At 48.0% G+C, this 13,089-nt stretch overlaps 1 protein-coding gene across 2 annotated transcripts in view; it reads right to left on the reverse strand.

Annotated features, from left to right (window-relative positions):
* Positions 1–4,207, reverse strand: part of LOC138740421 (protein JTB-like) — a 32,379-nt gene extending 28,172 nt beyond the window's left edge. The window contains exon 1 of one of the 2 annotated variants that reach the window (XM_069893051.1): positions 4,151–4,207. The gene's annotated coding sequence lies outside the window, so the exon portion shown is untranslated. The other variant, XM_069893041.1, reaches the window with a different exon arrangement.
* Positions 4,208–13,089: the final 8,882 nt, after the last annotated feature.

Raw genomic sequence — 13,089 nt, forward strand, 5'->3', positions numbered from 1 at the left:
CCCAAACAAAACAAAAATAAATAAAAAAATTAATAAAATAAATAATCGGAATTACAGTCCTTCCTAGGACTTGCTAATCAATACTGAAAACATATCCCTAATATGTCTACACTATGCAGCCCGCTGAACCAATTACTCAAGAAAGATCAAACATGGTATTGGAAGAGTCAGTCAACTAATATCAACAAATAAGGTGCTGATCCACTACGACCCTAGTGAAGAAGTTACACTAGTCCCAGTGGGACTAGGAGCGGTACTATCCCAAATCATAGAAAAAGGTGAGCAACCAGTAGTGTATGCTTCGCGAACATTAACCACAAGTGAACTCAATTACGCCCATCTAGGAAAAGAAGGATTGGCAATAATTTTTAGAGTAAAAAAAAACTCCAATATCTTTACGGAAAAAAAAAAATCACCCTGATCACAGACAAGCCTTTTAGTTTAATCCTGGGGCCACACAAAGGTATACCAGTATTAGCTGTGGCCAGAATTCAAAGATGGGCCATGCTACTAGCGGCATTTAACTATAATATAAACATAAACCAAGAACACTCAACAGCCATGCAGATGCCTTATCACGCATGTCGCTGCCCGAGACAGAATAACGAGAAGAAATTATTAGATGGACACCAGAGGCAGCAGCCGTCAACCCAGAACAACTTCAACAACTGCCCATTACAGTCCAGATGGTCGCAAAGAAAACCAGAAAAGAGGCAACATTAAGCAAGATCCTATACTTCACCCTTAATGGGTGGCCTGAATCTAAAGTCATTCCAGAAGATCTAAAACCTTGCCACACACGCCGCCATGAACTATCAGTCGAAGGAGGATGTTTACTATGGGGTACCCGTACAATTATTCCAGCCAAATGGCAAACTACCATGCTATCAGAACTGCACCGCAACCATCAGGGAATGCAGAATGGTATGAATGGAGGCACTGGCCCAAATGCAAGTCTGGTGGCCCTCCATTGACAGAGACATTGAAACAACAGTGAGAGAATGCGAAGTGTGTCAGTCAATGCAGCCAAAAATGCCGCGAACCGAAGCTAACTCATGGAAATGGCCATCCAAACCCTGGCATTGGATTCTTGTAGACTTCGCTGGACCACTCACCATGATGTCACCCTTCCATATATATATATATATATATAATCCTGTGTGTCAGTCACCATGCTAGTCTATTAGAAGGATGACAAAGCATCACATCTCCGAGTCTTAATTGTGTGAGTGCATACACAACACAATCGATACCAATTTTTATTCTAAAATCGTTTTCTGACTCGATCGATTATATATTGTATATATTGGAAGGGTAAATGCTCTCATCTAAATAAAACTCATTTACAAAATATTGGAAAGGAGTGGAGACATAGTTACCTAACTTTTAGGTTTTTATTGGGTGGTAAGCATACATAACTTCACTTTTTGACTGTCTAGCATGGGTTAGAATGGAGTTTAACTTTGGTTAAAAAAAAATTCCAATCCAGCACTTCTTGGATCCTCACTCCCTTTTTCTTTAGACAAGTCCATTGACAATCCAGTTGTCAGATATTCTGTGAGAGTATGGGTTCAGTTCAGGAAGTATTTTGGCTTTCATGATTTTTCCTTTTTCAAGTCCGATTTTATTCAATCACCTTTTCCAAACAGATTTGCAAGATTCTGCTTTTCAAATTTGGCACAGAAAGGGTATTGAGCTTTTTCAGATTTTTTTAATAATAGTTTTGTATCATTTCAACAACATTCTCTTTTTTAAATTTTACTTATAAATTTCGAACCACACAAATAAAGCACATAATGAAAAATAATTCAAATCAATACATGTGGCGTATAAAAAGAAAAAGATAAGAAAACCTCTCTATATACCACCCCCTCCCCCTTCTATCCCCCTACAAAGAAAAAAAAGGGACAAGAGACCCTCAACAATGCTTATTACTTTTGTTTCTTATAGTACACTGAGACCTTAAGGAGAAAGGGAATGTCAGAACCTTATTTAAATATTAATACCCATATTTTGTAAATAAAGGCTCCATTTCAACATCTCTCTGAGAAGTACATTTATTGAATGCTCATTTTTTTTTTAGATATTTACAAATCAAGTATTTTCTTCGATCTCAAATGCTGGTTTTAATAGGGAACCAGATGTGAATGTCGTGGATACGTTTTTTAGTTTACAACTTCACGTAAAGGTTTAATATCCTTTGTTTATTATAAATGGCTGACCTAAGGCAAGCCCTAATACTTAAAATTAAAAAATATTTGGGAACAAGATTTAAATTTGTCCATATCAGAAGCGATCTGGGATTCAATTTTTAACTTAGTCAATATTATGTCATTATGTGCCCGCCATTATTCATTACAATTTAAGGTTGTACACAGGGCTCATATTTCCAAATCCAAATGATCTTGTATTTATCCAGAGGTAAATGTGTGTTGTGATAAATGCAAAAGCATTGCCTCCATTCACGTGTTTTGGTCCTGTCCTAGTCTTGAGGAATACTAGAAGGAGGTTTTCCAAACTTTATCTTTAATCTTGCATAATAAAGTTAGAACCAAACCCTCTGGTACAATGGTAGATGATGATGTTTTGTTGACCCCAAATAACTGTTGTATCTTATCTTTTACTTCTCTTTTGACTAGACATGCTCTGAAGGTAAAGGTTCCATTATTGTCATGTACTACTCAGATGGAGGGATGCCACCCCACCTAGTCATCTCTTGTGGCTGAGAGATATGGTTTAAAGTTTAGAAAAGATTTGATATTCAATCAAACATTGTGGGGACTGTTTTTGAATTATTATCACAATCTTTAGATATATTTTACAATTTGAGTTGCGTTGGCTTCCCCACCATTCTTTAGGGGTGAAGTTTGTTGTCTCTTTCTGCCATGGAATGTTGTTAGGGGTATGGAGTTTTGATTTTTGCTTTTGTTTGTTTTCCCTTTAGTTTTTTTTTGCTTTTATACATTATATTTACTTTAGCTATGATATTATGGATGCGAAACACGTTGATTTGTGTAGTTGTATGGAATGCAAAATGCAGGAAAGAAATTACGAAATGGCTTGGCTTTTTTACGTATAAAAACAACAAAAATATTTTAAAAAGGAAAAGGGGTAATTTGCACCCACAAAGGGGGGAGGGGGGAATCACAGGACTGTAGGTGATGTACTCTGACAATAAATCTGATATTTGAGGAACGCCAGTGATCTTGCAAATTATTGAACGCAAATAATGTTGGTGCAGCAGAAAACAAAATGGTATGGAGTCAGCTGAAGAGGTCAAATGGCCTACTTCTACTCCAGTTACTTACCTTACTTACACAGTAAGTACCTTTGTTTAATGTCATGGGAAAGAAGCACATTTAATAACGTAGCCATCTGCTGACAACTGATAGTGTGAGCTTTCAGCTCCCTAGCAGCTGCCTGATTTATGTGAAGAATTTTTTTAAAAAGGCGCTTCACCAAAATTTGCCATGAATTTAATATAACGCTCACCTGAACTAGTTTAAAAACAACTTTTGTCTGAATGAACCTTGATAATTGCCAAGACTACCACTGGCAAACAAAAATAATAATTTAAAAACTGGTGCCCCTCTGAACTAAACCCATCAACAAGACCTTGAAAGTGATGCATGAAATTGCTGGACGTGGAAAGCATTATTACAGAAGCTGGAGAAACTCAGCAGTGCCCTTCCCAAACCTTGATGAGGGGCTCAAGCCACAATCCCTTTGCCATTACTGTCTCAGGGGAACGACTTGACCTGTTGAGCTTCTCAAACGTTACTACACATGGGGACAGTGCCAAGTATTTCATACTCCTTACCCAAGGTCCCTGCAGCAAACCCCAGTGTTTTGGGACACTGTCCAGGGGGGGTGAGACGGAGCAGTTAGCACAGTACTTACAGACACGAAGTCAACGCAGAGCCTGTCAATGCCCGCCCGGTCCGAGAGGGGGGGCTCGTCTCACTCCAAGCAAGGGCCGAGTCCCCACCTCGCACCGCCATCAAAAGGGGCGGCTGACGTTACTGCGGGAGGGCCAGCCGGGGATCAACGGAGGCTCCTCTCCAGCGAGGGCACCAAAGGCTGCGGGTCCTGCCCAGCCTTGCAGGCGACCGAGCGCCGGCTGCTGGAACCCGACACCACCGCCACTCACCCGCTCTCGCCAACACAACCAGGAAGATGAGAAAGCCACCAATCACGGGTCGGGGAAGGGCGAGGCGGTGGGACTTCTGAATGATTGACAGTACGCTTGACCAAACATCTTCCAGGAACGCCCCTCCGACGACATCGGCGTCGATCGCAAGGCGGTTGCTAGGCATTGACTTATGACGTCCCTTGTTTCTTGTCGCGCTATCCGCACGGGGCTAGTCGGTGGATGAAGGCCGTTCCTCGGGTTGGTCGCTTCAAATCCGAATGGCTGGACACCAAGGTGAGAGAGACCCCCGTTCCTGGTCAGTGAACATGACGTGGAACAGTTCAATCGCAGCCAATCAGGAAACTTGCGTGATGTGAACCCTGAGCCGCTTTCAGGGGGCCACAATTCCCCGACTGTAAAGCCCTGATGCGGCTGTCGCGTGGCCCCCTGAAAGTGGAGAACCCGGCCAGGAGGACCGCCCCCCCCCCCTCCTGGAGGTATAATCTCCGGCTCCGAGAATTCCCCCCCTCCCCCCTCCCCGTTGCACCTGAAAGCAGCAGTGGGACTACGGCCACAGTCCACGGGAGCCGGCGTTCGCTCGGACGCGGCTCTCCTTCAGCCGGCACGTTCAGGTGACCCCAGCTGCATTCCCCCAGCCGCGTCTGCCGGCTCACTATCCGCGACCCAGCACCTGAAAGCGGCTATTGTCACCTATTACTCGCTCGGGTGTTCCTTGTTCAGCATGGAGCGCTCTCATTTCAGAGGTGGTAGCTCACGCTCTCGGGTCTTTCGCCCATTTGACAAATGAAATGAGTAGTAACAGCCCAAAAGTACCGAAACACACATGGCACACAGTGGGATGAGACTTCTTCACCGAGAATCAAGAGTGGTATTTAGTCGTAGACCGCAGAGCCCACCTCACTGACAAAAGACAAAAAACCCAACCCACCAATTTTCCCTTGCAAAGGTGTCTGTCTGTCCCGCATCGGACTTGTCAGCCACCAACGAGCCTGCAGCTGATGTGGACATGACCCCTCCATAAATCTTCTTCCGCGAAGCCAAGCCAAAGAAGAAAAATGAAGGTCAGCCATTGGGCTGTTATCATCATCGTTGCTAGGTTGCCTCTTTCTCTGCAATTGTTTTGACTTTAGTTGCCTGTTTATTTGCAGGCCACCTGTGCTTTAGAAGCGGACATTTAGCTTTGATATGTCCTTCTATTTTGCAATGGCTGCATTTAGAATTTTTGAAGTCGGTGTTTGTATTTCCCACAACGGAAGCATTGTTGGCAGGAAGACCTCCCGACCAGTAGGTCTGGTTGACCCACATCCAAGTTTTTATCTGCCATTTCAGAGCTGCAGGCAGGCCTGTATACAATCTGTAATGAAACGTCTTCATCCATTGCTAATAATTTTTGCCTTGCTTGGCAATTTGCCATCCCCATCACGAATCTCTCGCAGTGCCTGATTTAGAAACGGCTCGAAATGAGTGCTCCGCCAGTTTGCGCAACGATGTCAGGTATTCACCAATTGTTTTTCCTGGTCCTTGACTCCTTTCATAGAAATGTTGCCTTTCTGCCATAACTGGTGGTTTGGGGCTTAAATGTAAATGGTTCCTTAGAGCTGTGCATACTTCATTGAATGTCTTCGTCCCTGGATCCTCTGGGGACAGCAAGGAGATTGAATGTTTTGCTGCCCATTATACTGAGGAAGAGGGCACATTTGCGGTTTACTGGACCTTCCACAATATTGTGGGCTACACAGTAGTAGTTAAACTGTTCTACATCGAATTCCCCGAATTTTCCCTCCGCCATCTTGGTGCACTTTCACCTTGATCTTTTGGTAGAAATTTGTTGGAGTTGTTAGGTAGTCGTTTTCTACCTTTCTTCTGTTGTTTCTTTCTCATGGTTGGTGTCTGGAGTATGTGTCAGGTTTGTTTTGTATCCCATCCTCATCGCCACTTTTGTGTATGCACTCACACAATTAAGACGGAGCCATGATGCTTTCTCATTCTTTACTTCTAATAGACTAACATGGCTACTGACACACAGGATTTTTTTACCTATCTATCTATTTATATTTATTTATATTTTTATTTATATTTATTTACATATACATATATATATATATAGGTGACATCATGATATGGATGTCATGATGTATAGCAGAGGGTGGGCTTATACCCAACAGGATGTGTGTGTGAGAACTGTCCTGAGATGGTGGAAGGCATCAGTAAGTAAAATCTGTTATTTGAATCTTGCATCTCTAAATTATTTAAGAAGCCACCCAAGTAACGCAGAGACATAACACCATCTAACTAATCCCGCCTGACTGCATATTGTTTGTATCCTATTCCCTGTCTGTCAAAATGTATCAATCATTTGTATAAAACCTTAATGATTTCTCCCATTTTTTTCATAAATTACTTTTTTCTCAGTGGCCTTGCAGCAGTGAAATAGCTGCCATATTGCTAAGTTTTATTGCATTTAAAAAATATAGATATGAAATTCACAACGTTTCATAAAGTAAACGTCTCATGCTTCATAAAGTAATACATTAAACCTGTAGGTAAGTACTTCAGGCAATGCTGGGTTTGCACATTGACGGATTTGTTTCAGGAACCCTGGAGCAGTTTTTTTTCTTCCCTGGGTATTTCAATAAATATAATATTGTGCTGATAAACTATGTGATCTTGAGTCAAACTCTGATGTAAGTAAACTTATTTTAAAAAATGACTCAAAATAGGACAACAGGAGATAAATATATACATCACATCACAAAAAACATTGATTGTATAGTGAGGAAAACTTTTTTTTTATCCTACATTCACTGTGCCATGAAAAGGACTCAGTCTTGACACAAAGACGACATTTGTAAGGAAATGTGCCAGATTTACTCTGCTTAAAGCAGAGGTTCCCAAACTTTTTCAGGCTGCCTTGGCTCCCAGGCCACATCCCAAGTGCAACCCCCCACCTCCCCAACACACACACCTTCTTGGTATTAGGTCTACTGCAAATTTGAAACAAAACAATCTAACACTATAAACGAGCATATATATTTCACAATCCACCCCTTTGAAAAGCACACTGCATGCCAATATGACAGGTGATAACTAAATCTAATGAAGTAATGCCGAGATGCGTATGATTTGACAAAGAATAATCATGGCTATAATAATAAATACAATCCCCCAGTTGCCAAAATACCCACCTTGGAGCCAAATGGCCACCAAGGTCCCATAAGGAGGTGATGCTGGAGGATCTGGTCCCTGGATTTTTTACATTTTGGCTACTGTGGTCAGCCAGGTGGGTGATGTCAGAGGATTCATCGGGTATGTAGTTGCAGCACTCCTGGCCAATGACTGCACAGGTATCACCATTCTCCCCCAGCAGGTAGTCCAGGGCCACTTGATTTTGCAGTGCTACCATACGTACTGCTGTCAGCTCCTCAGCTGTCCAGATCAGAGTGTCCTGTGTCTGGTGGAGGGACACTGCCATCTCGTTTCCCAACACCTCCAGGAGGGCTGTCATCTGGGTCACTTTGTTGGAGAGCCAGGTGGTACCATACCTGGGGAAAGCGATCAGCCAGAATCTTTCTGCCTCCGTAATGGCTCTCTTGTGGTGGTTGCCAAACACTGGGTGCTTCCCCAGGTCACCGAGAGAGTGGATGTATGGCACCACGAATGTGGGGAAACAGCAGCTGTATCAAGTGGCAGGGAGCCAGGGATAGGCACGGTGGCTGCATATCCAGAGAGTGCCATTCAAAGTCCAGGGGGCCTCCAGCTTGGTGACACAATTGGAGGTGGTGAGTGCCAAGCCTAGGTACCCTCTGTGCAGGCAGTCACTGTCGCCAACTGGGAGGTTGGAGGTGTGTCTGTGGGGGAGTCTACACCAACACCCCTTTGGTCTATGGAGGAGCTGTGGGATGATGCGGAGGGTCGGGACTCAAGTGGAGGTCAAATTATAAGGGAAATACCAGTTCCTGAAGCACCCACCCCATTGGGAGTTGGTGGAAGGGATGTGGAGATGTCAGGGGTGGTGGGCTGCCGAAACCCGCTGGAGCAAAGAGTCTATGTAAACAGTTCATCTGAGAGTCGTCCAGCAGAATGGGGGTAAGTGGTAGTGCTTGATTGGCGTGTGCTGGAGTTTGGACGCAGATGCTCAATCGGCGTGTGCTGGAGTTTGGACGCAGATGCTCGATCGGCGTGTGCTGGAGTTTGGACGCAGATGCTCGATCGGCGTGTGCTGGAGTTTGGACGCAGATGCTCGATCGGCGTGTGCTGGAGTTTGGACGCAGATGCTCCATCGGCGTGTGCTGGAGTTTGGACGCAGATGCTCCATCGGTGTGTGCTGGAGTTTGGATGCAGATGCTCGATCGGCGTGTGCTGGAGTTTGGACGCAGATCCAGCAGTCCAATCTATTCATGGTGGGGGGAAAAAAAATCATACGCCATGTGGAGGAACGTGTTCGCCAATCTGGCGTTGCCAGTGGTTGCCGCTAGCAGCAGGGGTAAAAGCAGGGCTTGCATGTTCCTGTGGGGTGGAAAAAAACAAGGGGGGGTAAGAACTCATTGTCTCTTTGTGAGATGGTGGGAATGGAGACAGGAGAGGTTGTTTGGCCTGGAATTGCGACCCACGGGGCGTGTCCTGGACCATGCGTGACAATCTCCCCCCTCATGGCTGTTGTACCCATACACTCCCAGAGTCCTCGGTCTCATGGAATTTGAGGGGCTCTGGTTCCGGGGATGGGGGGTGTGAGAGCTGGCAAGATAATGGGGTGAGTTTAAGTGATCCACAGGCTGTTGCAACAGTCAGCCACTCCCTCAAATTGTGGGAGGATGTCAGAGTGTGGATGCTCTCCTTGAGCAGGCCATTCATCCTCTCAACCAACCCAGATACCTGGGTGTAATAGGGTATGTGGCGGAGCCACGAGATCTCTGCCTCACCAGTCTTGGGCTTTAGACCCTGTAAAGTGTGAGTCCTGATCGGATTGCACCTCCCACGGGATTCCATAAAAGGAGGCGAGGTGCTGCAATCCTTTAATGGTGTTATTCTGGTTGGCTTTCTCACAGGGTACTGCCACCAGTGCACCAGAATATGTGTCCACCATTGTCAGGATATACTGCTTTTTATTTTGCGATGGGAGCGGTCCGATATAGTCGATCTGCCACACATGACCTGCTCCCGTGCCGCAGTGAATGTGACCTGGTGGCCCCATTGGCCACCCCATTGGATTTACCCGCTGATTGACAGGGCAGTTGAGCATGGCAGTTTTGCACTGGTCCAGGGTGAGGGTGACCCCGAACTGTTCTGCCTATTGCCATGTGCTGCCAGCCCCTAGATGACCACTTTTGTGGTGTGCCCACGCAGCCAGTGCCCCATTGTCAGTGTCTGGTGGGGAGGTGGAGGCAGTGCATATTTGGGTGGCCTGGTCCACGGCAGCATTGTGTGCTGCCTCCTCTGTGCTATTGCGGGTGTGTGCATCTAAACGATGAACTGTGATCTCCCGGTGGGTGGCTTGGTCCCAGATCAGTTGCCAGTGGTGGTTTCCCCAGAGGGGGCATCTGTGAATTTCCCATCCCATCTCATGCCATTGGGCTTTCCACACCGCCATCCCATTGGCCACTGCCCATGAATCAGTGTAGATGTGGACAGGCCTGGTGGTACCCTGTAGTGCGAGTTCTACTGTTGCCAGCTCAGCAAGCTGGCTGGAGCCACCCTCACCTTCTTTGGTCAGGACTTTCCCCGTGTCAGGCTGAAGTGCCACTGCCTTCCAGTATTGTTTCCCCCCTTTCCAGCGGCTGGAGGTCTGTGAACCAGACATATGTCTTTTGTTGGGGTTTGAGGGAGTCCAAGGGGCAGCCCCAAGGCACGGGGGAGGGCGGGATTTTGGCTATTTCTGGAGCCAGCTCCTGGGCTTGTGGGAAGGACATTACCTGCTCATGGAGGTGGCTCACCCCATCTGGGCTGGGCTCAGTGCAATCTGCAATGTACCACTTCCATTTTACTATAGATGACCGCTGGGCCCGGACTTTCTTGTGGGTGGAATTGGAGGATTTGACCCACCACGTTATGGGCAGGTGTGGATGGAGGATGATGGGGTCAATGCCTGTTTGATGCTCAGTAGCTAGGAGGGCCAGATAGCAGGCAAGCAGCTGGCACACAAAAAGGCTGTAGCACGCAGCAGCTTCAGGCAGGGACTTTGTCCAGAAGCCCAACAAGACTCTGCAACCTTGGAGCTTCTGCCAGAGGCTCCATTCAGCCATGGTCTCCCTCACTGAAACCTGCAATTCAAAAGAAAAACCTGCCTACCTTGGAGCGAGGGGTAACAATTGTTCCACAGCTTTCCAGACTTTAAAAATTTTATCTCTAGCTGATTCCGGTATCTGCTTGTGTCCCGAGTGCCATTGAATACCCAGGAAATGGGCTTCACGGGAGGACCCTGAATCTTGTGCATATTAATAGTCCACCCCTCATCTTTCAGGAAGTCCATTAGCATTTGAAGAACCTCAGAGACCATGGTCTCAGATGGCCCCTGGATGAGGATGTCATCGATATTATGGGCAATTGATACCTTGGGGGAGAAGTCAATTGACTGCAGATCACAGGCGATTAGGCTATGACAGATAGTGGGGCTGTGGAGGTAGCCCTGAGGGAGTCTACAGGTGTATTGTGCATCCCAAGTAAATGTAAATTGGTCTTGGGAGTCGTTATGCAGGGGAATGGAGAAGAATGCATTGGCTAGGTCGACCACTGCATATCAGGGCTTATCTGGGCATGAAGCTATATCTTTCACTAAAGTAACAATGTCTGGGACAGCAGTGGCCAACCGTGGGGGAAGTGGGGTGGGGGGGGGGGGGTGGAAAGAGGAGTGAAATTTTGTTTAGCTGCCTGTGGTCTACAGTCTTCCTCCACGTGCCATTTTTCTTTCCGACCAGCCAGACAGGGCTATTGAAAGGAGAGGCTGCAGATCTGATGACTCCCTCCCGCAGGATAGCCTGTAGAGCCTCGGTAATATCCCAGTGTCCTCCCGGGTCACGGTATTGCTGCATATTCGTTACTTTGGAAGGATCACAGGCTCCCACTTAGCTGCCGCCACTATCACGGTCGCCCATGCAATCCCAAATGTGAAACGGCCCCAGTTGGTATGGAGGGACTATCCCCGTAATAAATTGATGCCCAAGAAGCTTTCAAGGAAGGGCACGTCCAGGGGGTTGGTTCCCGATGGCCAGGCGGATGGTGACCTCCTTCACAGGCAGGAGGGAGTCTCCCAGCCCCTCTATCTGCATATCCCTCCCCCTCCACTCCGCGAGCCTGTGCTTTGCACCGGTGTCCACAAGCGCCAGCCAGCGCTGTACATTGCCTTTTCCCCAATGTACTGCTACAGGGATGTGCGGCCTTAGGTCCCCCAGGTGGGGAAAGGGCAGCCGAGTGAACATACTGGAGACCCCGGCCTTCATCCTATGGGAGAGGATTGGGGGTCTGCCACGCACCGCTGGTGGGCTGCTCACGCAGGGTGAGCGCTGCTTGATCTCAGTTTCATGGGCTGGGGAGATAGGGTTGGGTGGTGCGGTGGGAACAACAGCGGGGGCTGGTCAGGTGTGTGGGGGACAAGGATATCCCTAGCATCCTGCTTGCCGGCGGGCTGACCGCCTGTCTTCCCCTATCCAGGCACTCCCCTCCTTGCAACTCTTTCCAGCGCACATACAGGGCAGGAGTGGAGGATCCCATCAATGCTAGTGGGGTCCACTCCTGCGTGCAGCAGGTCGAAATAGAGTCCCTCCAGGAGGCTGATGGCATCCTGTACCATTTTCCCTGTGGCAGGCCCCATGAGCGGAAGAATGATCGACTTTAAGTCAGGAGCTGTGGTCACCCTCGTGTTCTCAATAAAAGCTTGGTCGGTAGCCCCCTCAGAGATCAGTGCCTATTTCTGATTATTCGGGTACCCTCCCCTACCGTGGCCCAATGTGATCTCCCATGGAGGTTCCATTCCAGTGGGAAACCGGGTCTGTATGGCCGCGACCACGCGCTCCCACAGGGATGACCTGCTGCGGATCCCCTCCAGTGGTGCTCGCAGGGCGTTATTAACAACCTGAGACTCGGAGATGTTCCCCAGGGCACTGGCCTCCTAATGGGAGAGGGCAGTATTAGCGCCCCCCCCCCCCCCCCCACAGTCTGAGAAGCTAAGCAGCGAGGTGCTCAACTGGCCGCTGGCGATGTCAGTCGTGTCTCGGTGGTCTCTAAGGGTCCCCACGCGCGATCCCACTGCGCCCTCCTCATCAGCCCCCTCTCCTCCACGGAGGACCTGGGACTGCGTGGTGACGGGTCGGGCTTGTGAGGGCTCAGCGGTGGGGGAAACGGGACAGTTGTGTCAGGACCCTGGCTCCCCGGGTGTATCCTCATCCTCATGTCCCCATCCGGCTGCTCACCTCGCTGGACCAAAGCTCTTAATTTTAATCGAGTCAGGTCGCCTGCCCAACCGACGGGCTGCCTGAACCTGCTGGAGCTGCACCAGTCGGCAAGTGACCTCGGTGCCTCTTGTCTCCAGGTCATTGGCTCTGCCTTGGTCAGCAAGTACCTCCTGCAGTCTGCTGCAGGTTCGTCCCAGGGCTTCTGTCTCCCTGTCCTTTTGATCAGAAACGGTCCGCAGCTTTTCCACCAGCTGATTGGTGATCCCTGATGCCAACAGCCCTCTAACTGCCCCTTGCCTTGGGAGACTTTGACTCTTTAAGGAGGGCTACCACGTGGTGGCCCATTCACTCGCCACGAGGGTCCAACTGTTGGGACCAATCCGGGGGCTAACCGAAGTCAGCCAGCATGCTGGCCAGACTTTCAAATCCCTCATTATCGGTCCACCCGAGAATTCTGTCTTTGGGGCCAGTACTGGCTTTCCTTCCTCGGTTTCAAAACATCCCTCTCTGATCTGTCTTGGCCAAAACCCTTGGGACCCTGCACGCAGTGCC

The sequence above is a fragment of the Narcine bancroftii genome, chromosome 1, assembly GCF_036971445.1.
Source record: "Narcine bancroftii isolate sNarBan1 chromosome 1, sNarBan1.hap1, whole genome shotgun sequence".
NCBI classification, from domain to species: Eukaryota; Metazoa; Chordata; class Chondrichthyes; order Torpediniformes; family Narcinidae; genus Narcine; species Narcine bancroftii.